General features: G+C 48.3%; 1 protein-coding gene and 1 long non-coding RNA gene across 4 annotated transcripts in view; one reads left to right on the forward strand and one right to left on the reverse strand.

The window, feature by feature from the left end:
- Positions 1 to 22,399, forward strand: part of LOC139060125 (uncharacterized) — a 64,694-nt gene extending 42,295 nt beyond the window's left edge. For both annotated transcript variants that reach the window (XR_011514621.1, XR_011514622.1), the window contains 3 exons: positions 10,477 to 10,617; positions 21,920 to 22,035; positions 22,205 to 22,399. This is a non-coding gene — a long non-coding RNA (uncharacterized lncRNA). The remainder of the gene's footprint in view (positions 1 to 10,476; positions 10,618 to 21,919; positions 22,036 to 22,204) is intronic.
- The window catches only part of LOC135908381 (uncharacterized), a 397,530-nt gene that overhangs the window by 286,352 nt on the left and 85,210 nt on the right, over positions 1 to 25,968 (reverse strand). The gene's annotated exons all lie outside the window — the stretch shown is intronic.

Here is a 25,968-nt window from a genome sequence, read left to right on the forward strand (position 1 = left end):
CTATCTGCGAAGTAGCTGCGAACATTACAAGACAGTTATCTAAAGCCCACACGTCACACTGTGACGGATGTGCTATATCATTCATTCATTCATTCATTCATTCATTCATTCATTCATTCATTCATTCATTCATTCATTCATTCATTCATTCATTCATTCATTCATTCATTCATTCATAATATTTTAATTGCAACTGACTGCAATCCGCTATATCGCTGAAATGCTTCGCTTCACCAATCATCATCCTTCATTAATGCAAAAATGTATAGTTGGGGAGAAGCCGATGACATATTGCGCTTGCTGCAAACGTTTCAAACCCACAATAAATGAGTAAATCGTCAATCCAGAACTGTCAGCCACGTGCGAGTCTGACCAAGGTTCATTTCTGACAGCGCAGAGGGAGCCCGTACCCCGTAACTCTACAAACTGCAAGGTCGAGCAGAACCGTTGTGCTCACCATACACACCAACAGTGTCGCACAACACAGACAAGCAGCAGAGCACTGCGCCATGGAAACATTTGAAAATAGTAGCGTTACACTTACGTAAGTGCAACTGCCCATTTTTCTAGGTGGACGTAAGCCATTGACATCAACAACTCATTTCCATGTGGCGGCGAGGCCACTACGTAGTAACGCTTGCAGGGACGTGTGCGACTTTGTCCATATCGGGACACCGCGGCTTATCTCGGGCAGTAACCGCAAGGCAAACGTTCCTTTATTATAGCTGTGTAGACAAAGCGTGTTACGGCAACGAGGACCCGTGTTATTACCTGTGCGCGCTGACACGTAACCCAGGAAAGCCTGCACAGCGCGCAACCGCCGTCCTTGCGATTGTATCCACCGTGAGGCATGTCGGGCGCTCTTGCGATAGGCGCTTGCTCGCAATGACTCATAAGCCTAGTTTCATGTCCACTGCAGGGACGAAGGCCTCTCTCCCAGCGATCTCCAGTTACTCCTGTCTTGCGCTAGCTGATTCCAGCTTGTGCTTGCAAATTTCCTAATTTCTTCACCCCACCTAGTTTTCTGCCATCCTCGACTGTGCTTCCCTTCACTGCGGACCCGTTCTGTAACTCTAACGGCGCGCCGGTTTTCCAACCTGCGCATTACATGGCCTGCCCAGCTCCATTTTGTTTTCGCTCAATGTCAACCCTGCTCACCCCGGTGCTAGCTAAGCACGTGTGTCCGAGCGTGTACGCGAGTGACGTGTGTAGACTGTGCGCTAAGGAGAGAGCCACTGCGGCTCACATCCTTTGGGACTGCAGTACAAATCCACGAGAAGCCAGTGAGAAGACCACGATCCCGCCGCAGCTAGAGGCTGCAACGAGGACCTATGACCAAGATACACAACTCAAGGCCGTCCAGCAGGTCTCGGCAGCTCTAGAAAGGCAGCGACCTCGCGAAACCGAGGAGAAGGGGGGTAGCACCCCCAGGAAGGTGGTGGCGGCCCTCTCGGATGCGCGGAAGTAGCGAGGAACCAAGACCTCGAGGAGCACAATGCACGAGACTGACGTAGTGGCCGCGTCGCGGTAAAAGCTTGTCCTCCCTGCGTGGAGGGAGCCTAACCGACTCTGCAGGCATATTTACTAAAGTTGTTCTCTCTCTCTCTCTCTCTCTCTCTCTCTCAATGTCAACTAGAATATTGGTTATCCCCGTTTGCTCTCTGATCTTGTCTCTTAATGTTACGCCAGCCGGAAATACATCTGGCAGCCTTGATGTATTTAAGTATATAGCATACGAGGGTTTATTAGCCACGTGCCTACTCTCCTAAGATCACGTGTCACGGAACGCCATCGGACAAAAAGCGTGTTCCACATCCACCCACCATGGCTCTGAGGGGCGCTGGCTAACACTCCTAGGGTTACTAAACATAAAAACCCAAGTTGGTGGAGGAACTAATAGCTGTCGCTGTAGCACAATTGGTAGAGCAACGAATGCGTGCCGCCGAGATTGTGGGTTCGGCTTCCACGTGGGACAAGTTATATTCTCGTCCATTTTCATTTCCCTTTTCTTTATTATTTTCTACATTTCAACTTCAACCATAGCTAATTTCCCCGAGGCTTTCCTTGCCTTCGGGAGAGAGAGATGCAAATGAGAGAAAAGCAAGGGAGGTTAACTAGAGTTAAAACCTCCGGTTTGCTACCCTGCACTAGGGGGAGGGAAATGGGAAGTAAAGACGGAAAGAAGAGCGTGACAAAAAATAAAAGCTTTTCCTTGGCTTCATTGTCTGTTGGCTTTATGTGGTCATGATTAACAAAATTGAGCCCCTTGGTTCCCTTTCTTCTCTCGTTTATATACACATAAATATGTCTTACTAAAATCAGCAGTACGAGAGAAGTTTGTAAATCGATCCGCTTCTATTATCAAAATTGTAACTGAAAAGAAATGCGTTGAATAAAAAAAGAACTGACCAAAGGTGCTCGATTTGTTCTGTTTTGCAGATAATATGAGCCTTGTAAACACTCACTTTCTCGCCCTAGGCATCTTGATGTAAACAAAAGGTTGCATTATTTTGCCATCTCCAAGTTTTCATCATTCGGTCACTGTGTGTCCCGGTGTGTACAGCAAGGTAACTTAGTTTTCAGCTGTTCTTGTAACTTAAAAAAATAAGAGAATGCAGAACTAAAATCAAAGGCAAAATTGTGCAAGCGTCTGTCAAAATTTGTGCGAGATGTGTGTGTAAGTGTGCATAACCACGCGCCCGCGCACTCACTTAATTGTGTATTTCTGATGTGAAAACGCATTAGAACAAGATGGTCAGTTGAAGAGATGCTGGCTTGAGAACTGGGAAGAATGATTCTTGGTCTGCTATATAGACAACGAAACAAAACAATATCTTTGTAATACTCAGCCATAGAGCTCGTCTCTGCGCTATAGGCGAGCAATAAACCACGATCATCAGAAAGTAACAAGTACTAAAACAAAAGTGGTAGTCACTTAAGTATCCTTACGTGATTTGAATGCGAAAGCATTATCACTTGTCTCGGTTATCACCTTAAATTAAAAATCCATCTTAATCGGCCTTGATCTGATTTGTACCAAACTTAATCCACCTTAATCCACTTTAATCTGCGTTAATACAATTTTGGTAGTGGGCCATGACGCCGCGGCTGTTCACCGTCGCATTTCGCAGTGCGAGTCGCAGGAAGTCCAGTGCCGGGAAAATGACGTCATCACTTGGTCACATGGGTTTTCTTGCCATCCAATGTTAACGCCGGACGTTCGCCTGATTCTTCGCTTCATGGGGCACATAAGGCTTTCGTCTTAAAAACAAAACGTTGGAAGGCGATTTCAGCCTCTAGTTGACGTCAATGAAAGACAATGTCTTCCTGAGCGATTTGAGGGTGAGAATAAGGTGCTTGAACCATACTACTTGTTATGACGCCCGCAGTGTCTCAAACGACAGCGCCTAAAAACTCTAAACGCTAGCCGTCACGAGGGAAGAATGCGAGAATCCACCCCCTACCAGCAGGTACTGCTGGTACCGACACCAATACCACCGGGATCACTGGTACCAGCTGTTGTATATTCGGGATCGGCGCACATTTTTTAGATTGCACTATCTCCGGGATCGGCCACGAAAGAGGCTAGAAACGTACGCGATACGGAAACGAAAACTGAGGGAGGGGTAACTAAGCAAGAAAATGGTCTTTAAAAAACGCGAGCGGGTGAGGACTCTCCCTGCCTGAAGGAAAGCGACGCTTCTTACGATGGATGGATGGATGGATGTTATGAGCGTCCCCTTTGGAACGGGGCGGTGGCTTGCGCCACCAAGCTCTTGCTACTATGCTGCCTAATATCCTACCTAGGTTAACCCATGAGAAAAAAAAAAACACACTATGAACTACCACGTCCAAATTTTCTGATACCCTATTGCGAACTGTGCTTTTGTACGTCTCCGTCCTTTGTCGTTTCCCTACTTTTCTTCCACCAATCCTCCAATCGCCTCTTACTGATGTCTATTGCGGACCTGTTTGCTTTACCACTGCTCCCGCTGAACCCAAGGGCTTCAAGGAGGCCAGTGGTGCCTAAATCGACCGCTGGATAGATGTCTTCACATTCTAATAAAATATGCTCCGTCGTTTCCCTAGCTTTACCGCAGCAAGCACATGCTTCTTCTTCCTTCTTATATCTCGCTTTATACGTGCGTGTTCTAAGGCATCCCGATCTCGCTTCGAAAAGTAATGAGCTTCCCTTTGAGTTATCATAAATGGTTTCTTTCCTAATTTCGTTTTTTCCCCTTAAGTAGTTACTCATGGCAGGTTTCTTTTCCATTGCCGCCACCCATGAGATTAATTCAGCCTCTCTGACTTTCCGCTTGACCTTCTTTGTTGCTGTGTTGCCCACCCCACAGGCCGCATACTTGCTGGTAAGCTTCCTAGTTCTTTTCCTCCACTGTGAATCAATGTTTTGCCTGTACAGATACCTGAACACTCTCCCAGCCCATTTACTTTCCTCCATATTCCTCAGCCGTTCTTCATACTCAATTTTACTGCGAGCTTCCCTCACTTCAAAACTAGTCCAGCCCATATCCCCTTGCACAGCTTCATTTGTAGTCTTCCCGTGAGCGCCCAATGCGAGGCGACCCACTGACCTTTGGTTCCCGTCGAGTCCTGATTGTACCCCTGATTTAAAGCAAACAACCGCATTTGCGAAAGTAAGTCCTGGAACCATTACCCCTTTCCACATACCTCGGAGGACCTCGTACCTATTGTATCCCCATAGCGCTCTGTGCTTCATTATGGCTGCATTTCTCTTCCCCTTGACTGTTATGGTTTTTTCCTGTGTTTCCATATATCCGTTGCCTTCGTTTATCCATATACCAAGGTATTTATATTCTGTTACCCGAGGTATTTCTTGGCCCTGTATCTCCACTGTCTGTTCACTGTTTTCATTGAATACAATAACACCTGATTTTCTAACACTAAATTTCAAACCTAAATTGTTGCCTTCCTGTCCACAGATATTAGCCAGACGTTACAAATCACTTTGCTTGTTTGCGAGCAACACAATGTCGTCCGCACGATTCTTTGGCTGCCAGCGCCATCCCATGAACAAGCGATGCACTAAAGCGACTAAACTACGGTGCATTCCCGATCTCGGAGGACTCAGTCACTTAACGGTTGAGATTGGCTCCGATGCTGTGTATGTTGGGTTAAGCAGTATGCCTTCGGCCACATAATTTAACGTATATGGAATAAAACAAAAATTAAAGGAAATTGTGTGCGCGCGCGCCTGTGTGTACGTGGTTCCCGTCGTACTTTCATGAAACGACACATTGATTCAAAGACGTCACTACCTTTAAGGCATCATGTCCACGAAAAGAAAGCTCAGATATTCATTATTTTTGAAAACATGCTCGCTATGCAAAACCAGAACCACACAACAGCATATTTAGACCGGAACGTACGTCCATCTTACAGTTGCTTGCATAGGCAAATAAAGTACGATTTCTTCTGTATTCCTCTGCATTCCTAAAGTCCTACTTTCTGACTACAAGTGCGTACATGTTCTATACTGCGCTGCAACGCCATCGCGACGATGCAAATGGGGGCGGGAAGGCCTTTGAAAGCATTCACCGGTCTTAAAGGGACGTTTTATTGCTGTAACTAGCGTGATCCCGAACCTCTGTCAGTTCGAAAAGGGAAGCCAGGCTCATACGCGGAAGTAAGTTGGAAAAACAAAGATGCACCTCGAATGGGAAAACTCGACTAGCAAGAGCCGCGCCCCCCAAAAAAGAATATTTTTTTCAAATGTACCAGTCAAATGTTGATACATGACAAAGTCAAGCTTGCTGTAAAATGAATATCTCACTTGGGAGGGGCGTGAAGAGCAGGACGAGAAGGAGAGGGAACATTATCCCCCTGCTTTTGGTTCAGTTACGCCGTTTTTGGCGCATTTTCCGCATAATGACGAATATTACAACGAGGCTGAATCTTCTCGACCCTGGACCTGCGAGCAACCGATTATCATCAGTTTCGTTTCCGCACTAGCTAACGTAGCACTGAAATAATCCAATTCACCTGCCCTTATTCGTATATAGCACATCCCTATTTACAGTATTGCATTAGCTAACATCGCGCAAGTTATTGAAATTATGTAACCACTACCTTAAATAACGCCCCTAGCGTGGAGAGCATTAGTAAATGTAAAATAGAGGGCTAGTCAGAAAGTCTTTGTCCCTACTTTTTTTTTTTTAGCCAAATTAAGGCTGTGAATTTCCCAGCGGTGGATCCTTCTTGGACCGGCCCGGCCTTATTTGCCAGTAGCTCCGCGGCACGGCGCTTCGGTCAGTTGCTGAATGTGGCGGTTGTGCTTCACACGTCCGCGGCTTACGAGCAATGAAGTGTGATTCGTTTTCTATGGAGCAAGGGACAAGCGCCAATCGAAATCCACAGGGAAAAGCAGCCTACGTATGGAGAAATGTGTCTCGCTTGGTCTTGTGTGAGGTGGTGGTGCTGCGATTTCACAAAAGGTCGTGAATACCTGCATAACAATGAGCTTTCGGGAAGGCCACGTGAGTCGCTGACTGACGACAACATGGCACAGGGGCATGTCAACTTTAGTGCTGCGATGAGACAAATGGGGTCCGAACAGGCGTGGGTACTATGTGGCAAAATAGTGTAAGGTACGTATAGAGTAGTACGTTTATTTGTAGTTATCTGTATGTGGCCTTATTTTGGCTAATAAAAAAACAGGGCAAATACTTTCTGGTTCGCTCTCGTAAATAAGTAACGATTGTTTTGAACAAAGGACAGAAACACCGCAGCAGTCGTACGTGCGTGCCTTGCATCTGCACACGGATGCGCCCAGGCAGGCATTGTCCTTTCACTTTTGTGTGCAGCGCGGTCGCAAACTAATCCCAAGAGCAGGCCCGAAGCGAGGCACGCGGCATATCTATGCACGACGTGAAGCGGGAGCTAGATATTCAAGGCCAGGCAAGCCCCGGGTTCCCTCAAAAAACCGGGCACAACCTGTTTGCCACGAGCTGAACACGTCGGCTTATAGTTAACGACACTTGCACCAATCGCGAAGCGCGACTTGCTCTCACGGTAAGACCTTGTTTACAACGGGAGCACCTTTATCGCAAGCAAGCGAAAGGAAAGAGCGTTTTTTTGTTTTGTTTTGTGCGTACAAACTTTGGTGTGAATAAATTAGCCTCGACGTCACCTGTTGCGACACGTTCGGTTACAGCTCGTATCTATCACCGCGGCTTCTCGTTGCTCTCAAGGCGAAAAGTGCGTATATCGCCGCGCGACACGTCGCACATTTAAAGTGCGGCAAAGCCTCGACATTGTTGGGTAGCCTACCGCCGCAGTTCGGTTTGCTGGCTCTAGCGCAAGCGCAATTTAGGAAGCGCGACGGTCTGCGAGACTCGTGCTCGAAAGCCAAGAAACCAGAGTTGGCCGCACTTGCCAGTGAATTTCTTAATCGTTGCGGGTTGAAGCGATCCAGCAAGCTCAGTGCAAAGAGAAAGAAAGAAAGAAAGAAAGAAAGAAAGAAAGAAAGAAAGAAAGAAAGAAAGAAAGAAAGAAAGAGAATACCTGGTGTACTTCAGGGAGTCCTCGGAGAATTAGAGGAAAGGAAACTAAAGAAAAAAACCACTATTTGGCCTCTGATATATGTGCGGTAGCTGGGGCTACTCCGCATCCGATCCGCCTTTACTTGCGAATGCTTGCGCCTTTATTGTGTATCCTGAAAAGCTTGAAGGCAAGATTTTCATCATTTTACCTAACCTAACTGAAGAAAGGATGCCAAGTAGGTTTAATCTCAGCTCTTCCGCTGTAGATAAAATATCTAGCTATACAGCTTTCTCCAGTATAAAGCACAAAAAAGAAAAGAAAAAAGAAGCTTTAAAAATGTTTTTAAAAAGTTCGAGAGAGAGAGAGAAAGAGAGAGAGAGAAACGAAAGCTGTAATCTCTTAGATTGTTTCGCAGCACAGTGAGCTGTAACTGGAGCTGGGCGGCGGAAATCTAGGCCGGCGACGAAAGGTTTCGCGCAACGGCAAGATCGGAATACCAATCGAGTCGCGGGGAAATCTGTCCGACTCTCTTCCCGGGACAGTGCCAGACTCTTAATGAGCGCGCATTCATGGCTTATTCAGTTGTTTGTTGGCCTGTTTACACGCTTCTCGGGACGTCTCGAGAACCCACGAAGATGTATGTGGCGATGGAAATATACACACCGCGCTGGCCTCTCGAATCTGCCGCTCGAAAGAGCAAAGGGAGCGGAAGGTTTCCTGCCCGTTCGAAAAAATTAGGACCCGCGGACGCGGATCGGGGCAGACGTGCGTTGGCCCCTTCGTCGGTCCAAGCTGCGCGGCGAGGCTGCCATCTTATCGCGCTGGAGCCTCGGCATTTCTTTCCTGGTTGTTTACAGCGCGGACATGCGCGGCATGTCAGGTGCGCGAAAAGCGCGCGTCGGGCCTCGAGCGACCGCCCGGGGATCGTCCCCTGACGTCACCGAGTGCTACTTCTCAACGGTGTCACGTGAAAGCGAGGCCTCCCATTGTAATTGTCTCTGGGCCGGTGCTCGCCCTTAATGACCGCGTGACAGGCAGTCTCAGTATGCAGGAAACAAGCGCGCACAAAACATCTATATGGGGACGGCAGCGCGTACCTTCTGATGTATGTTGGTGATACCCCCTTTGTGTTTTCTCCTGCCGTTGGACGCGGTGTTCGGCGTCTCAGTAGGTCGCGTGGCGCACGCGGTGATATTTATGCGCGAAGAAGTGACGCGCGAGAAAGTGTTTGCACCTTGTACTGTTTGTTCGCGTACACGGGGGAGGCAAGTAGAGCGTCTAGCTGCTCCCGTCAAACAAACAGCCAAGAAATCGGGATTTCTTCATTGCCTATAGCTTCGTGAAACAGAGAGCTTCGGTAAAGGTGTAATAGCGGAGCTATATACGCATTATATTAATATATAATGCCCCGGTGCCTTTTATGACGCGTTTCGTTCACCTTAATGTCGTATACCGCGTGTACACTAACATCATCACGTCGCCATAAACCCAGCAAAATGACCCTCACGTCCATATCTCATACGCAGCATAAAAACAGAAGCGTGTCAATCAAGCGCAAGAAGACTGATTACGATTGGGGGGATTTGGCGCTGCGGGTTAATTTTCAGCACACGATGACCTATTTTACGTGACCTAAATCCAAGTACCCGAACGTTTTTACATTGCGCTTTATCGATTGCGGTGGCTGCCGCAGGCAAGCGAACCTGCGACCTTTCGCTCAGCTGTAAAACGCCTAGCCGTTGAGCCACGGCTGCGGAAACACACTCGCTCTCTCTCTCTCCAACGCACACACTCACGCACACACGCACACACACAAACGTACAAACTGCAACACCGCGGAGCTTCGAACAAATATAGGGGCCAATTTGTAACACACCGAGTATCATAACGGCATTGAGGGCAAAGCGAAAAATGCAACTGACGAAAAGCCTTCAAGCACATCTCTTTACAATCACGACACGCTTAACCTAACCTTCTCTGGGTGCTCGTCACGCCAGAAGCGAGACGTAGGCCTTGGTAATCGCAACGCCTACAAGGGCAGCGAGATGAAACCTTCGATCGCTGGATCCGCTGGTAGCTTATCCTCGGAAAATAACCAAGGTCGGCGAGCGAAGTGAAGTAGGCTGCCGAGATCAACGACTTGGAAGGAAGAAATCGCTGCCCGGATGCCAGATTATTATGTCGACCGGTAATTCACTGATCTTAGTGAATTTTTACCTCTTCATTAGTCCAGTACACAAAATTCCTTTTTAAGAAATCAAGAATTTTCAAGAAAAAGTCCACCGAAGGACACCCAGTAATGGTGCAAGCATAGCTACGTATACGCAGCATCGCATCGTATGAGATCGGAACAAGTGATAAAAGGGACTGGAAGACCTCCCGCACAACATATAGACAAGTAAAGCTACTTCCTACATTGTTTGCTTTTCTGTTTGCACATTTCCGCAAGTCCAAACCACATAATGCTAATTATCCGGAGTGTATAAAGCCAATGGGCAATGATGCCAAGGAAAGCATAGGGGTAATTCGCTGTGGCTGAAATTGAAATGAAAAAAAAAGACATAATGAAAGAAATAGAAATGAAACTGGAGAAAAAGATAGCTTGTCGTCAGTGGGGACCGAACCTGCAACCTTTTCATTGCTTCATGAGGTACTCTTCAGATCAACGTGCCGCCAAGGCCATCTTCTGCGCTGCCTTCTACATCGTTGCGGTCGTCTTCGACATTACTTTCCTTCTTTTTATTCAGGAAATGGTCATTTCTCACGACCTCAGCTAGAGCAAATGGTTTTCTCTCCAGCTTTTTCATTTCTTTCTTCCAACATATACTCAGCTGTAACAAGTTTTGAAACAGACGAGGCACGGCTTCAACGTTCTTGTAAAAGCCATGTTTCGACTAACTTTGAATTGCCGTGGATGTCACACGAAATATTAACCTTAATATTTCGTTACCGTAGGCCACGTTGTTCTGAAGCGACTCGACAGACTGGTTTGACAGCAGCGAAAAACAACTTACTCGCCTTCCCAGCCATACGAAAGTGGATGTCCAAAGAAGCTGTTGCGAAACCACTGAAAGAACTGCTGAAGCTTTACAGATGGTTCGGATGCTTGTTTTGAACTTGTTCTTTATTGAAACGTATGCTGTTATGTGTGTTGTGCGGGTGGTTTCAATTATTGTATGCATGTTCACTTTGCTGTGTACTTCAAGCCTCTGCCTCCATTGCAATTTTTGATGGCTTACGTGGGTATAAGCTATTGCATTTTCGTTTGCTTACAGGGGTATAAGCCATTGATGATGATGATCGATGCCTGTTTTCAGCTTGTTCTTTGTTGAAACGTACGCTGTTCAGTACGTTGTACGTGTGATTCCAATGAATGTATACACTTTACTGAGTGCTTGTATCCTCTGCATTACGAGGGGGATGAAGCAGATCATTCTTGCTTGCTCGGGGGGGGGGGGGGGGGGGGCTATTACCGAGACGCTACGAGCTTCGTTGTAATATCGCGAAAATTCTGCGCTTAGTGCCTTTGTCCGTTTATCCCGTGTTTTCTGATGAACAGCGATGAGCATATACACAGCAGGTGCCGCCAGTGATGTGAAGGTATCTATGTGGCCACTATAATCGAACTAACTGTACAAGAAGAAAATGACGTCGCCCCATGAGGCATAGCGTGACTCTCTCGTGGGAGACGCCCACTGCGCGCTGACGTGCGTTCCTGCAGGACCATTAATAAAGTTTATCCAATCCTATCACTGGTCTCTGTCGATGCAAATGCGTCTAGCAAAGTTCAACTCACGCATGAACATATTTATTGCTCCTGTCGTCATCAATCAGGTTTCTTATTCCTATTAACCTCCCGTGGTGCCGAATACAAGCCTAGAGTACCTTTTATAAGAACAACGCAACAGTGGAAGGAACGTGTGACAAAATCACAAAGACAAGCGCTGGTTTCCAACTAAGATATTATTTTCAAAAGCACACATACATACAAATTCGCATACGTAATCTCCAATCAAACTGCCGCGTGGCCAGCTTGACTAATCGAAACAAAATAAGCAGAATGCTTCTCGATGCATTAGGTCCGAGGGGAACACAGTACTACATTGGAAGATCGCACCAGGCTGCGCGCATTTGAGGTATGCCAATTCTTTATTCGACAAGGCAACTGAAAGTTTGCTGGCACACTTCGTTATATAGCACCCCGACTCCGGGCGATCTATCTGCATTGGTCAAGCATATTCGCTCTGGCAAGTCCCCCTTCCAGCCCTCTTCAACTTCTCTGCGCTGCTCCGTGCCGATGGACTGGTCCTTCCTGCGGTAGTTCCAAACCAGCTGCGAACAGTCTAGCCGCTCACTTTTATACATTCGTGGCTCGAGGCCGTTGGCCATGTATGACCAGGGGAGCTAGCTCTACAGCGCAGCTCCTGAGACGAGATGAGGCACCGGGTAGAGAGAAGGTGGGATGGTGTTGTGCTGGTGAAGCAGCAGTAGAGTTGGGGGGAGTGGAAGTGGCGCTTTATCTCCAAGGCCAGGCAATCCCCCCTCCGTCGCCCCCCGACACAATCCGTTCCGCAACCAGCGATAACCTGTTTACGAGAGGAGCGCCCGCGCTAGCGCCGCCAGCTGCGACCTTGGCGGCCTCCGGCGCACTCTTAATCGACGTTCGTGCCGGGTGTACGCAAATGCAGGAAGTGAGCTCACGCAATACCAGGCACCGCGGAGACAAGGCTCTCCTGCAGCTAGCCCCCTAACACCTACCCCTATACAGCGTTCATCTCCCTTCCTATTTTCAAAGCCTCCAGAGCGCTCGTGCATGCCTCAGCATCCCTTGAGCGTGCGGGAGCGTTTGCCGAGTTCGCCCATTTGCCGAAATCGGCCCGTGCAATACACTGGGTAAGGTATATTGCCGTTCGTGCGAGCTCTCCGTCGAGACCGCATCACTGATCGCACGGAGATGTCAGATATCTTAAAGGTGTCCCGAGTACGGAGTGAGTACGGCTGTTACAACCAATAAGAATCAGTGAAGACTAGGCCAATGGAGGACGCACCTCTGTCCTTGTCGCGCCGGCTACACTGCGATCTGCCCGCTCGCGTACCCTGTGACCCGAAGGCACTCCGCTGTTGCACATCAGCGCCCCAAGGATCCGCGCTCCCGTGAGAGTGATTTTCCGCTATCCATCTCCTGGGGGGAAATGAAGGGGGGGGGGATGAAGAAAGGGAAGAGGAGGACGATGCAAATAAGAGAGGGCGCTTTAGAAGATCCATAGTAAACGAGCTCTAAACATGCATGCATGCCAGATTCTCTTCTCTGCGGTGATACTTAGAAATTCACGATTGCTAAGTCAACTGCCTGAGAAAAAGCCAGCGTACACGGCAGGCGCATGGCAGGATCATTATATCCTAAAGAGCAACACGGTATTAGTTTAGATTGGTCTAGTATTCTTTAAAAATTTCGTTTGCATTTATCTCCGTAAAAGAAGTTTATAATTTTTTTTACATAATACTATAAAGAAAAAATTTCCACTTTTAAGAATTTGATGCTGATACCTCAGCGCGGGTACGTCCGGGGAGGAGGAGGAGGGGGTGAAACTTTGTTGCCAAAAAGGGTCCTGAAGGACATCCCACTGTTCGTCAAGGTGCAGATGGCACTTCCCACGTCGGGACGGGGAGCCCTAGGTTCTCCACCGCTTCGCGGGCCTTCTGGAAAGACCATAGTTGGTCTTGTAGCTCGCTGCTCCTAGGACGACCATCCCACTTGTTCTTGTCCTCCATATAGGAGGCTTGCATCGCGCATCCCACAACATATGTCCCAAGTTCTCATGTCCACCACACTGTTCTCAATTGAATGATCCATTCTAGTCCGGGTTGATTCGGTTTATGCGCCAAGGATTGGTGTACGAGTTCGTCTGTAGCAAGCGAAGAGTGACTGATTGCGCCTTGTTAAGTAGCTTGTTTGGAAGAGAGAATTCGCTGCGTCCTAAGTAGAAATGCTTGGTGAGCTCATTATATGTATGAAGATGATGGGTAAATGCCCTAGTAGGAGAAGGGGTCTGCAGGGGAGCGCGGCTGGCAAGTCCTCGCGCGGCTTATGAGCGGATTCTTTAAGGTTCCGCTGTCCTCCCACGAAATCGTCCATATGGGCTGGGAACCAAACTATAGAGTGGAGACTGATGGATATACTTTCCAGTAACATGGAAACCTTCGCATCTACCACTCCCCTAGCCAAGGCGCGAGTGGCTGCCCTAGAATCACTATAGATTATACCGAGCACTGTGAATCTATCAGAGCGAGTACAATGGCCATTTGTTCGGCCACCTCCGAATTCTCGGTGTAAACAGGGAGTGCGTTGCAGGCTTGTTCGTGGGTGTCTATTACAGCTACCGAAAAAACTTTCGCGACTGACCACCTGGGCGGCGTCTACGGAGACAGCATCCGTAGCAGCCTCGACAAGAAGAGTCTTCGCGCGGGCGAGCCTTCTCCCTTGGTGAAAGATGAAGTGGACGTTCCTGGAAAAGGGACCAACCACAATCGCGTCCCTGATTTCTTATCCTCTTCGCGTTCAGTAAAAATTCCCAGGGTGACCAGGATGTCCCTACCCGTTCTGGTTCCTGATAACCGGGCGAGCTGCGCTGTGCGCTGAGCCTCAGCGATTTCAGCATTGAGTATTGTGTACTCCTAGTTTCGAAAAGAGCTCGGTGAATGCGTTGAATATTAGCCCCAAAGCTACATTGAAGACTCGACGAATGGTGGTATCGAGGCATATCTCTTCCGTTTTCTTCCAATCGAGCACAGCCGCAACAAAAGTAATATGACCAAGGACGAGAGCGTGAATGAGCCTATAATGCCTGCATTCCTCGCTCGTGCCTCTATTTCTATTGACAATACGTCGAAACAATTGCAGAGCATTCTCCACTTTGCCAGTTATCTTTTGTATCATCAAGCTATTGTATCAGTTATCTTGAATAGGTAGTTGTAGGACTGTGATCGACCCCACTTCCGGGATGCGGTTACCACCCGTGTCAAAGAGCACGATATGACTCCTGCTATCTTGCTCCCAGCCCATGGGTTTTCGTCCTGGCCTAGAAGGACGATAAAAGAGCAATTCCGATTTCCTCGACGAACAGTTGAGGCCCGCTGGAGAGAGGCAGAGGTCCGTGACCCGAATAGCTTCCTGGATTCGAGCCTCCAACTCTCCGTCTCTGCCCTCAGCGCTCCATAGGGTAACATCATCGGCATAAATGGTGTGTTGAGATCATTGATGGGGTTCCCCAATGTTCAACAATGTTTTGGCCATCTTGGCCATGACTAGAGTGAACAGGAACGGAGACAATACTGAGCCCTGTGGTGTGCCCCGGTCACGTAGCTCATAAAGTTCTGATTTTAGGTCGCCAATGCGCAAGGAAGCGGTTCTGCCTCTCAGAAAGATTGAACATAGCGGAAAAAGCGTTCACCAAGAATAAGGTCTGAGATGGCCTGAAGAATTGCCATGTGGCGTACAGTTTCGAACGCCTTCTCTCAATAAAGGCCGAGTATGACCCTTGTATCACGAATGGCCCTTCTTATGAGCCTCTTCTTGATTCTAAGCATAGCATAGTGGGTCGAAAGACCTGGCCTGAATCCGATTATGGTGTACGGAAAACGTCCGTTCTCCTCCGCATGGTTCGAGAGCCGGTTGAGCGCGACATGTTCGGCGACCTTACCGAGGCATGACGTCAGAGAGATCGGTCTGAGGTTTGCAAGCCCAAGAGGTTTGCCCGGCTTGGGAATGAGTACCGTACGTGCGTGTTTCCATTCTTTCGGAACGCGGCCCTCTTTCCAGATTCTATTGATTTGCCTGGTTAGGTAATTGACAAAATTATCTTCGAGGTTGCGCAGCACTCTGTTGGAGGTCCCATCGGGGCCAGCGGCAGATCTACTGTTAAATTCCTGAATCGCAAGGCGAATTTCACCCTCCGAGAAATCTCGGTCAAGGGCGTGATTGGGAGAACCCTAGTATCCGACCAAAAAGGGGTTGAACGATTGAGTTCTCTTCAGCGGGAGGTATTGAACAGCTAGGTCATCCAACAGCTTGTCATCCGACATTTCTTTTCTCGCCTTGTGAATAATTTTGCATAGTAGCGACCGTTGAGCCGGTTTGGACTTGGAGCCGCTCTCATCCAAGAGATGTTTCACGAGGCCTCAGCCGCCTCATTTGCGGAGTCTGCCATCCACGGAGAGACGCACGTCGTCCCACTGCTGTCTGCATAGAACTCCACAGTGTTCCTCGATTTCCTTATTCAATATTGCTATTTTCTTCCTAAGTCTCCTGTTCAACCGCTGACCTTTCCACCGTGATAATATCGATTGCTTGACCTCAAGGCGGTGAGCGAGCCTGGAGTCCATCTTATACGTTTGGACGTCCGTGACAATAACCCTCTCCTCAGATCCGAGTTACTCTACCCAGCTTTCGAGCGGCGGATCAGCCGTAGCTGGGGGTGAGCTTTGGGTGGTTCTCAATTTACGGAATTTGTCCCCACTCAATCAGCTTATATTCCCTTAGCTTTATAGTGACTATTTCGAGTTTGATTGTTATTATGTCATGGTCACTGCCGAGATCAATCTTGGTGTTGTCCCAAATGGACTGCGCGATCACCCTGACAAAAGTCAAGTCGGTAGTAGAGTCCCGAGGAGGGCACGAGGAGCTACCACATTTAGTTGGATGTCCGGGTTCCGTAATAAGAGTTAGACTAAGGTCCGAAGCGTGCGTCCACAGCCTCTCCCCCTTGCCTGTGAAGAAGGAGTATCCCCACGCTTGATGAGGTGCGTTGAAATCCCTCCCCCCAACAAGCAGAGGAGCCTCCCTAGAAAGTTATGTAACCTTGGTTAGGGTGGATTTGAAGCACTGTCTGGAATCTTTAGGACTGCTGTACAAATTGAGAAGAAATATGCCGCTGCTATTGCCTACGTAACTGTTGGAAACAATCTCTACCGCAATAAATTAAACATTACTGTGTAGCGTGCGGAGCTCATATCGGACATAAGGAATCTTCCTGTTTGTCAGAATGGCGACACCCCGTCCTCTATAAGCTCGAAAAGACTCCTCCTTGTAGCCCGCGAAGGAAAGATCGACGATCGCCAGTGTTTCTTGGATCATAAGTGCGTGTGGTTTCTCAGCCTCTGATTTAATTAGCTGCAGGAGGGCAGCCTTTTTAGGAGTGATTTCCCTCCAGTTCCATTGCCAAACTCTGAAATTCCTGTTAGCCGGCGCCGTCCTGAATATTTGGAGATATCTTATTCAATTGAGAGTTATTGAGAGACCTGCGCTGCATTGGTAGCGTTTTGGAGGACGCCAGGTATTTGAAAGTATTTGCTCGCACTACTTGAGCCGTTTTGTCAGCAGAAAATTTCTCGAAACGTGCTTCGTGTAATCGTTGGTCTCCTTAAAGAGCACTACGGTACACTCATCTAGTGACAAACAGTTAACTTTAAACGAGTAGAGACTGTCTAAATCGCTGATCTGACGGCAAGCTTGTGCGGAAACCTCAGTGCGGAGTCGCCATTCATATTTTGATTGTGCACAGTTTGTCGATTACCGAGCCTGCTTTCGCGGTAATACATATGTATTGCCCATTTCGCCATCGCAGAGCCGCAGTTTACCAATACAGCTCAGCTTAAAGGGTCACTAAACAGAAAAATAAATTGAGTTGTATAGTAAGGTCACTAAACAGAAAAATAAATTGAGTTGTATAGTAAATTGCCGTACTACAATATCGAAAAAGCCGCTATTGCTCTGAGAGTACGCTTGATGAGCCAGAGAAAACGCAAAAACGAAAGATAGAGGACGATGCTGCCTTGAAGTTCCCGCACCAGGTTGCCTTGATGTCACGGATCTTCACGGATGTTTGCTTATGTATGGTACAGTTTTTATCAAGAAAGATAGGTGACATTGTGTTGCAAAGGGAACAGATATTAAACGAAGTGTTTCGAGAACATTTGGGGGGCCACGACAGGCCAAATGCGAGAAAGTAGTTTTAAATCCTTGACGCGCCAAATCGATGCGCCGGCGCTGATATTTGGGCGCGAACATCAAGAAAAAGAAGTCCGGTTTTCATATTATCTTCTATTATTAAACTTCTTACTGCAAATACAACGAAAAGTCAGTTTTCAAAGACTACTTTAGCAGTCTACGAACTGATTTAGCGATTCTCTTCAGCCTCACTTTAATATTTATTTTTGGTACGAGAATGTAGGGGTGCAAATACTATACATGACAACCTTGATCAATCGATAGCTACACATAGACTGCGAGAGATGCCATGAAGGAGCTATCCAGGTTAGTGTTACTTGCACAGATTTCTCTTTCATTCCGCCCACATCGATCGAGATACGGTCACAGCGGGCGAGGATAGGATTCGAGACTTCGTACCTCGAACTTTAATTGCCGAACTCTGCACTTTAACCACGCGCTCCTTGTTTACAGTGACTACGCGTTCTTTTGATCTGTTACTAATTTTGTGACCCGAGTACACTTACATGCGAGTCCCTGGCGGCCATGTTGCTTCACCGATCGCATCACTAGTTCTGTTTCTCGTTCCGCCTGCGTGCGTCCTCTACTGCTTCGGGAATGTTAAGAGAGCCATAATGCCGTTGTCCGCGAACGTGGGCGCGTACAAGTGTGCCTTTCGCCACCCTCACTGCGTTCTTGCGCCACAGCGTCCGTTTAGACGGAAGAACCAGCAATCTCGAATGAGCTCATTGCCAGTATTTTCACGTATTTTGGCTTACACGCGCGCCGGGTCCCCAAGGCGACCGGTAGTCTGAAAGAAAGAAAGAAAGAAAGAAAGAAAGAAAGAAAGAAAGAAAGAAAGAAAGAAAGAAAGAAAGAAAGAAAGAAAGAAAGAAAGAAAGAAACTTCTCGAATGCGGGCTACAGTTCAAATCCCTATACGCTCTCTTTCCCTGCCTACATGCTTAAGGGGGACAATGCCCGAGTAGACCCCACCATAGTGGCTCGCTTCGGCGAATACAATGGCTCGTGGCATCGAAATGAGGAGAGCGACAAGCGCGTACTACTCGACGCGGGTATCCGAGGCAGATATTCCGGTCGCCCGAGCAGAGCAATCCTGGATTAACCCGCTTTCTCGCGGCTGTCAGCGCGCTCGCTTGGAAGTTTGCCGAGATACTCCTGCTCCACTGATAACGCCGCAGGCACGCAGCCGCGCGAGAGAGACGTCAGGCCTTTCGACCCCCCTTCATGCAAGTCTACAGGGGAGCTCTTGTGTTTCTAGGGGGGGGGGGGGGGGGGGAGGGGTTGTTATCGACTATCTCAAAACTTTCGTTTTTTGGGGGTGAGCACAAAGCGGCTTTAGGATACTGTACACTATGAGACAGCACAAGGCCGCTAGCAGCACGCGAAAGCTTGCGCATTATGGAAGATTAAGAGAACTTAACTCTTCAGCACGTTCAACGCGTGGGCCCGTTTCGCTCACGTGTATTTTTTTTCTGTGTCCCTCTAGCTTTGTTTCTTCTTTTTGATTTAACTTGACGTGCTTTCTCGCGCGCCGAGGTGAAGCGAGCAGCCCTCACTACTCAAGGCTGGCTGAGTCTCCTTTGTTACTTTCATTTCAAGGAAGAAAGTGGATAAACTGGCACACCTTCGCCCTTGAGCTTATCTTGTATACGCGTATTTTTGCTTTTGCGCACAACCACGCGTGAGCGGGCTTAAGTCAGTTCACATGCGCAACTCGTAGACACGCGCCAGACAACATCAGAATGATATACTTCATTGTCGTCATTAGTGATAAGAACAAAGAAAGGGGGGTGCCAATAGTTTACGCAAGCTGCTTACGAAAAGGTGGAAACGATAAAAAAGCTTAACCTTATATTTGCATACTGACTTCTAAACCAGCATGGTCCGCGGTTTCTTAACTATAGTCCGGTATGCGGTGCGCTATGCCAGAGATCAAAAAGTCCGAACGTGGCTGCTATTGATTATTCTTCTCGGGTAACTGTGGCGATTTCGCAAGGCGTTATTGGACAAACAGCGGGTGCACTCGTATCACGGAATCGGGCGTCGTAAAATTAATTGGCAACGATTCCTTTGCACGCGCTCCCACGGTGAAGATGTTTTGCATGGGGATATGGCCAAGAGAGGACAGCGACTTATCCGTTACGCAAAAGTGAGAGATAAAGTAAGACACAGAGAAAAAAAGCGAAGTGTATTTTACACTCCCTTTATCCTCGTGAATGCCCAGAATATTTACGACAAAGAATCAGCTCGTGGAGAATGAGAGAGAGAGAGAGAGAGAGAGCAATGAAAGGAAAGTCAGGGAGGTCAACCAGACGAGCGTCCGGATTGCTACCCTACACTGGGGAAAGGGAAATGGGAACAGAAAGAGGAAGCGGGATACAAGGAACAATGTGTGCGCACGTAGAAAAGCGCCTTGAAATCAGTCAAGTCCAAGCAAGTGCCCCTCCGAAACATTAGGCTGCCGTCATTCTGCTGTCTAAAGCTAATATTGGTGCTCCCCCCAGGTGGTCACGCAGGTTGAAGTCACCTGTGAAGACCAAGGAGCCACTGGTCGTCAGCAGTACGTTGCACTACGTGCCAGCATATCGTTAAAGTAATACCCAGCTTTTTTTACTTCACTGCGAATAGAATGTTGAGGGTGAGCCATGATGCTTACTCGAAACTTGCAAGTACTGAATTAAGAGCATCCCTCCCCAACCCCCCCACCCCCCCGCTCCAGTCCTTGCATTGCACTTCGCGCTGACGGAGTGCGCTGCTTATTCAAGAGCACTCGAAAAGTATTAATCAGCGACCGAAGCATCATAACCACTTGCCGGTCTTCTTCGGGCAATTTGTCAGGAACCTGCGCTACGCACTCTACAGCGGTGCGCAGCTGTATCTCTTGACATGGCTCTGGCTCCGGCTGTGGCATCGGATGTGGCTCCGGTTGTGACTTCCGTTGTGGCTCTGGATTTGGGTGTGGCTTTAGCAGTGCGGACCAAGTTGCATTGTTCTCCGCCATGACCTTGTCAGATTTAGATTCGATTCCGCCAAGCCTAGGGAGCAAAGGAGGAGGTGTTGTCGGATGGGGCGTACTTTTCACGGAGGCATCAGCGTTCTTTGGCGTCTGACGGCTCCGGGAGCGTCGCTTTCTAACGGCAACGACAGCGTCCCGTCGAGACGAATGGTCTCTCGCGATCTGCTTCAAGACCACCTTTTCTTTCTTCATTTTATGCGAGTCCTTCGAGGAAGCATCATGGGAGCCAAGGCAATTGGTGCATTTGAGAACCGTGGGTGCGCAATAGTCTGCAGCGTGGGGCTCGCTGCAGCGTGAGCAAACTCTCGTGTTCTTGCATACGGCGCTCACGTGTCCCAGCTTGATATAGTTGCGGTATTGGAGTGGCCTTGGGATAAATGGTCGCAGAGGTTGCCTAATGTGATCCACCTTGACGTGCGAAGGGAGAGTCTATCGCTTGAAAATTATTTTCACACAGCGGGATGTGCCGAGGCGATACACATGTGTTATGGCGACGCCATCAACGGCAGGCTTCAATAGAATCGGCAAGTCAGCGCTTGAGATGCAGACGTCCACGTCATAGATGACGCCAGTACTGGAACCACTACCCAGGGGGATGTAAGATCGGAGCTTTGTGCCACCAAGTTCTGTGACTTTACTAAACTTTCTCAGCGCAGCCTCATGTGTGACGTCAACTGCCAACACATTTTTTCGTGGGTTGACTCTAACGTCTGTCATTTGATCTGGCGCCACCGCTTCAAGTTGCACCGAGACAGACTGCCTGTTGAGTTGCCTCAGGTTGTCAGTAGTGAGTTCTGGTACAAATAGAATAGTATTGACTGCGGTATTCCGAGTTGGTCCTACAGTTGGTGTGTTCGAAGACATGGATGTTCTGGTGGTGTCTTCGTCTCGCCTTGCGGCTCCGCACAAGCTCGAAGGCGTCATCGGAGAAGTCCTCACTGCTGAGTGAGTTGACACTGGTGTCATCGCTGTCGGTGTCGCTCTGGAGGCCCGTCCGCTTCATAGGTGCAGCCGCCGCTGAAGTCGCCATTCCTGGCAGAGGCATGGGGACATCAACTTGCATCCGCGCCACGAACCTTGGCGGTTCTCCAAAGATGTACGCAGAAATCAGGAGAAAACAGCTGAGCTTTCGTTCTTGTTCTTGTTCCTTATAGTAAATTGGCGGAACCTACTCTGGGGGATCGGCCGTGAATCGGGTGGTGAAGTAACTGTTACCATTGTTTTAAATAAATTAGGGGGAAATGACATAAGCATCTTGCAAACGGGATTTAAAGTGTCTTCTGTTACAGGTATGAATAATTAATTATAGATATTTTGTGAACATTATAAGTATTTAGACGAATTCTAACATGCAATTCGTTTTGTATCACACAGAAGGATGCAGAGGACTTCACACACGTTCCTGTGGCTAGAGAAATAGCGTCCTGGCTCGCAGACACTGCGTCTTCCACGCTGAATCAGATTCCACGTGGCTGATGAGTCACAGGCTGGTGCGGACGCCTACAAGGGCCTTTTGCTTTAAGTATCTCTGTACAACAATAATAATCGGTGCTCATTAGTGTCACTTAGTGACCAAAGTATCCTAGCTTATGTTGGCAAATTTGATAAACAAAGACTTAGTTAAAAAAACGCTTTTATATTATTCTTTATTCGTTTCAGATTGAAAGCCTTGCTGTTCGAATAAGGAGCGCCTTGGACGGTTCCTGAACAACATTGATAATTTCCGCAACGCATCAAACAACCCAAAGGACCCCAGGAAGAAAAAAAAAAGCAAGTTGTGGTAAAAAGAAGTGACTGCTTTCACCTGAACGGATGGGGGAGCAGTCAGTGAGAGAGAGAGAGAGAGAGAGAGAGAGACTCTTTATTAGAATAACAGAGAATTTTGCCGACGCGTATACAACCGCTGGCCTGCTACTCTGTATAGGGATAGGGAGTGGAATTAAAAGATTCCAGAGGAGAGTGGGAGAAAAAGACAATAAAATATAAATATGAAATGCGCAAGTGGACCTGATACTAATAAACAGGTGACATGGCGGGTAAATTTAGGCTTTTGTATATGAAATGTACAATCTTTAAAGCTTTCCTATTTGACCAATTTCTGACAGGTATTTGAACAATAAATCCAAAACCCGCCGCTGTATTGAAGGGACGGGCATTGGACCTAAGATGCTGGGTAATGTCAACGCATAGTGGCAAATCATGTCCATTTGTTGCTCGAAAAATTGTCTCTCCTCGTGGTACGCGGATCATTATAGTAATATGTGCTCCATCGCCTCTAAGTTGCCACAGTTATCACTGTAGGGAGTAGTGGTAAGCCCTATGTGGTACAGATAATTGTTCGTGTGTGCCATGTTCAGTCGAAGACGATGGTACAATGTCTCTAAGTGTCAAGGAAGTAGTCGTGGAATTTTCGGTCTCATTTCTTGGTCGATATAACGCAGGAAGTTATCTTGGTGGAACGGCAGATTCCAGCAGTGGGTGCGTTTGAACAGCATGGATTCGCGTAACGCGTTATCGTCGTTAGCATCGTCTCTATCAAGAAGGGAATGTATATTTTTCTTTTAATTTTTTTTATGCTGCTCCTCGATTTCGGCATTCAGAGGATACAAACCCGAGCCAGCTACGTAGGCAGACATGAAAGCGAGAGAGGAATGAAACTGATGGGGTTGGTAGAATTTGTGTTGTGGAGTGCCCGGAAATGAGTGATGCTTCACCCGTCGGTAGAGAAGAAGAGGGAGATGAGAAGGGGGCCTTTCTGTACCCGCTCTGGGTGGAGTGCACCGTCCTTGAGAATGTTTACGCCTTCCACACGCGAGTGCTGAGCGCATGCGGGGCAGGCAGGCTAAGGAGCCACGCTGGCGCCAGTAGGGATTCGCCCAGATCTCGAGGGGGATTCGAGCTCGGGCGTCGGCGCCTGCGGCGGCAAGTACCGTATGTACTCGCTCAAGAGACGCCCTCGTGTAACAAACGAATCTACGACCTCAAGAAGAAGAACCGAAAAGCCGTTCCTAGGTCCTCAGCTCATCCTACGTCAAGCCAAAGACACAATGATATTGAGAAAGGCGGAAGATGCAATAGTAATGATAAATATATAGCTAAGAACTCTTGCCGTTGATAGGCGCGAATTAGAAATGCAGCTGTTGCGTCACATACCCTTAACTTTCTTGCGGACGTATTCTTGGACTGTTATGCTATCCCCTTCGCATGACGTAGTGCTAAAGCAGCCAACCAGCTCATCCGGTTTTGCTCCACCAGCCAATCAGCCCGCGCCTGATGGTCGAGGCGATAGTGTCACCAAATGTGGTCGTCCCAGAATACGTCCCCTGTTTTTGCCCAAGCCAGACTTTGTGGTTCCTCGAACGAGAGACCGATGATTTCGACCGCATTCTGCAGCAACCTAGAGTGTCGCCTAATAGCGAGCACTGCGCGTCAGAAAGGGTCACCAGGAAAGCCTCCCCCCCTCCCCCCGGAAGCCAACCTTCTTGTCTTCTTTTGCCCGGTGTCATAATGCGCTGTTACGAACTAGGAATTCCGTAATCAAGAAAAACAATCCGGCTCTCGGAGAGGTGGAGACTGCGCACGATATGTCTTCCACAGACTCGTCACGAGACCTGTGCTGAAGTGCACTGAAAATATTTATTCTCAATGCGATACAGATAGGGGGGGTGGAGGGGTGGGAAGGCGGAGAGGGAGCAGCTCGAGCCGAGTGTTTGGCGTGCTACAGACATATGTATGCACTAAAGAGCAAGAAAAAGTTTCCTTTAAATATACGCTTGTGGAAGAAATAAAATCTCCACTGGGTAACCGCGGCCGGTAAGTGTCTGTGAACGGGCCAATACTGCTGCATGCCGTTGCAGCATCGTATGCGTTAACCCCATGTATCAGACGTTCTAAGCCGTAGTACCAATGCGTAATACAATCCGTCGCAAAACGTGTTGGGAAATGCCGCGTAGGAGATTGCTCGAGCACTCAGCAATAAGTGCGCGCGCATGCCTGGAGACTGCGGCCACGTGCGAACGATGCGCCAGTTTCAAAAGTCGCGTGATGCCGCGCTCACACCAGCGGGTCGAGGGGGAGGAGAGCCCGCCACTAGAAACGTCGAGTGCGCTCTACAATGAAGGACCGTTGTCTCTCCGTGCAGAATCTGAAAAACTTGACGGGCCGCAGCAACAATGCGCCGCAACGGGGGAGTCTCCGTGTAGCTTTCGCTTGGCTCCGGCCCGGAGTGGCCACTCGAGATGCTTGTTGTGTGCACACGTAGCTGGGCGTTCGACAGAGCGACAGATGTGGTACGCATACGACTCGACGCCGCTCGTCTCGGCTGAGTGGCCGCGATAAGCAAAAGCACGTTCCCGAGAGCTTCGACGCTTCCTTTCCTCAACCGCTGGCGACCGGTATCGCGCCGTCTCCGGGGCGGCGTGTTGCTTTTGATTACCGAGTCTCCCTTGACACATTGTGGCAAATATTTTTGAACGACGCAATACAGAGGGATAGACACTCTCTAATGAAAGCTGGAGACATAAGCCTGTGTAAAAGCACGGCGAGCTGCTCTATAGATGGCACGCACGAATCATGATCTGCCGCATATGCTAAAGCAAAACACATGAGAAAAACACATAAGAAAAACCGACACGAGCGGGCGCCATGAAGGATAGCCACAGTGTTCGATATGATAGATGAAGTTTACATGGAAGTCAACAACGACATCATCATCATCATCATCATCATCATCATCATCATCATCATCATCATCGTCGTCGTCGTCGTCATCGTCATCGTCATCATCGTCGTCATCGTCATCGTCATCGTCATCATCGTCATCGTCGTCGTCGTCGTCGTCATCATCATCATCATCGTCAACAACAACAACAATCATAAAGCATCTGAGTGTGACTGAATTGTCTCCCCGCGCAGTGTTTGTTTCCAATGCATGTCGACGAACTCGCGCTAGCAAGGTGCAGGTACAATGCGCCTCCTGTAACACAGCTTTGATGATCCCGAAAATGCAAGCACTCGAAGCCACTCTGCTTCACTATTGCGATGCCAATGTCACAATCTCATGGGTACCCGGCCATGCTGCGATCCCAGGAAATGAAGAGACCCACCTGGCGTTACGTGATCGACGTGACCCCGTGCCTCAAGCCAGCTGAACTCCTTCGGACTGTGAATACGACCCACATGAGCACCGGACAGCTATTAAGAGGCAACGCAAAGCGCACTTAACGTGTCTTGTTAATCATTGTCTCCTTCCAAAATATAATTCACGCTCCCAGCAAGTGCGCCTTAGGCCACTCATGACTCATACTAACCTTTTTCCTTCCAAACGACACATCTTTTTTTATGATCTACCACATCACGGCAAGTGTTTGCCAATTATCGAATACTACTTAACACATCTTCTGGGTCGGACCGCAGTTTCGAAG

This window comes from Dermacentor albipictus, chromosome 5 (assembly GCF_038994185.2).
Source record: "Dermacentor albipictus isolate Rhodes 1998 colony chromosome 5, USDA_Dalb.pri_finalv2, whole genome shotgun sequence".
Classification (NCBI taxonomy): domain Eukaryota; kingdom Metazoa; phylum Arthropoda; class Arachnida; order Ixodida; family Ixodidae; genus Dermacentor; species Dermacentor albipictus.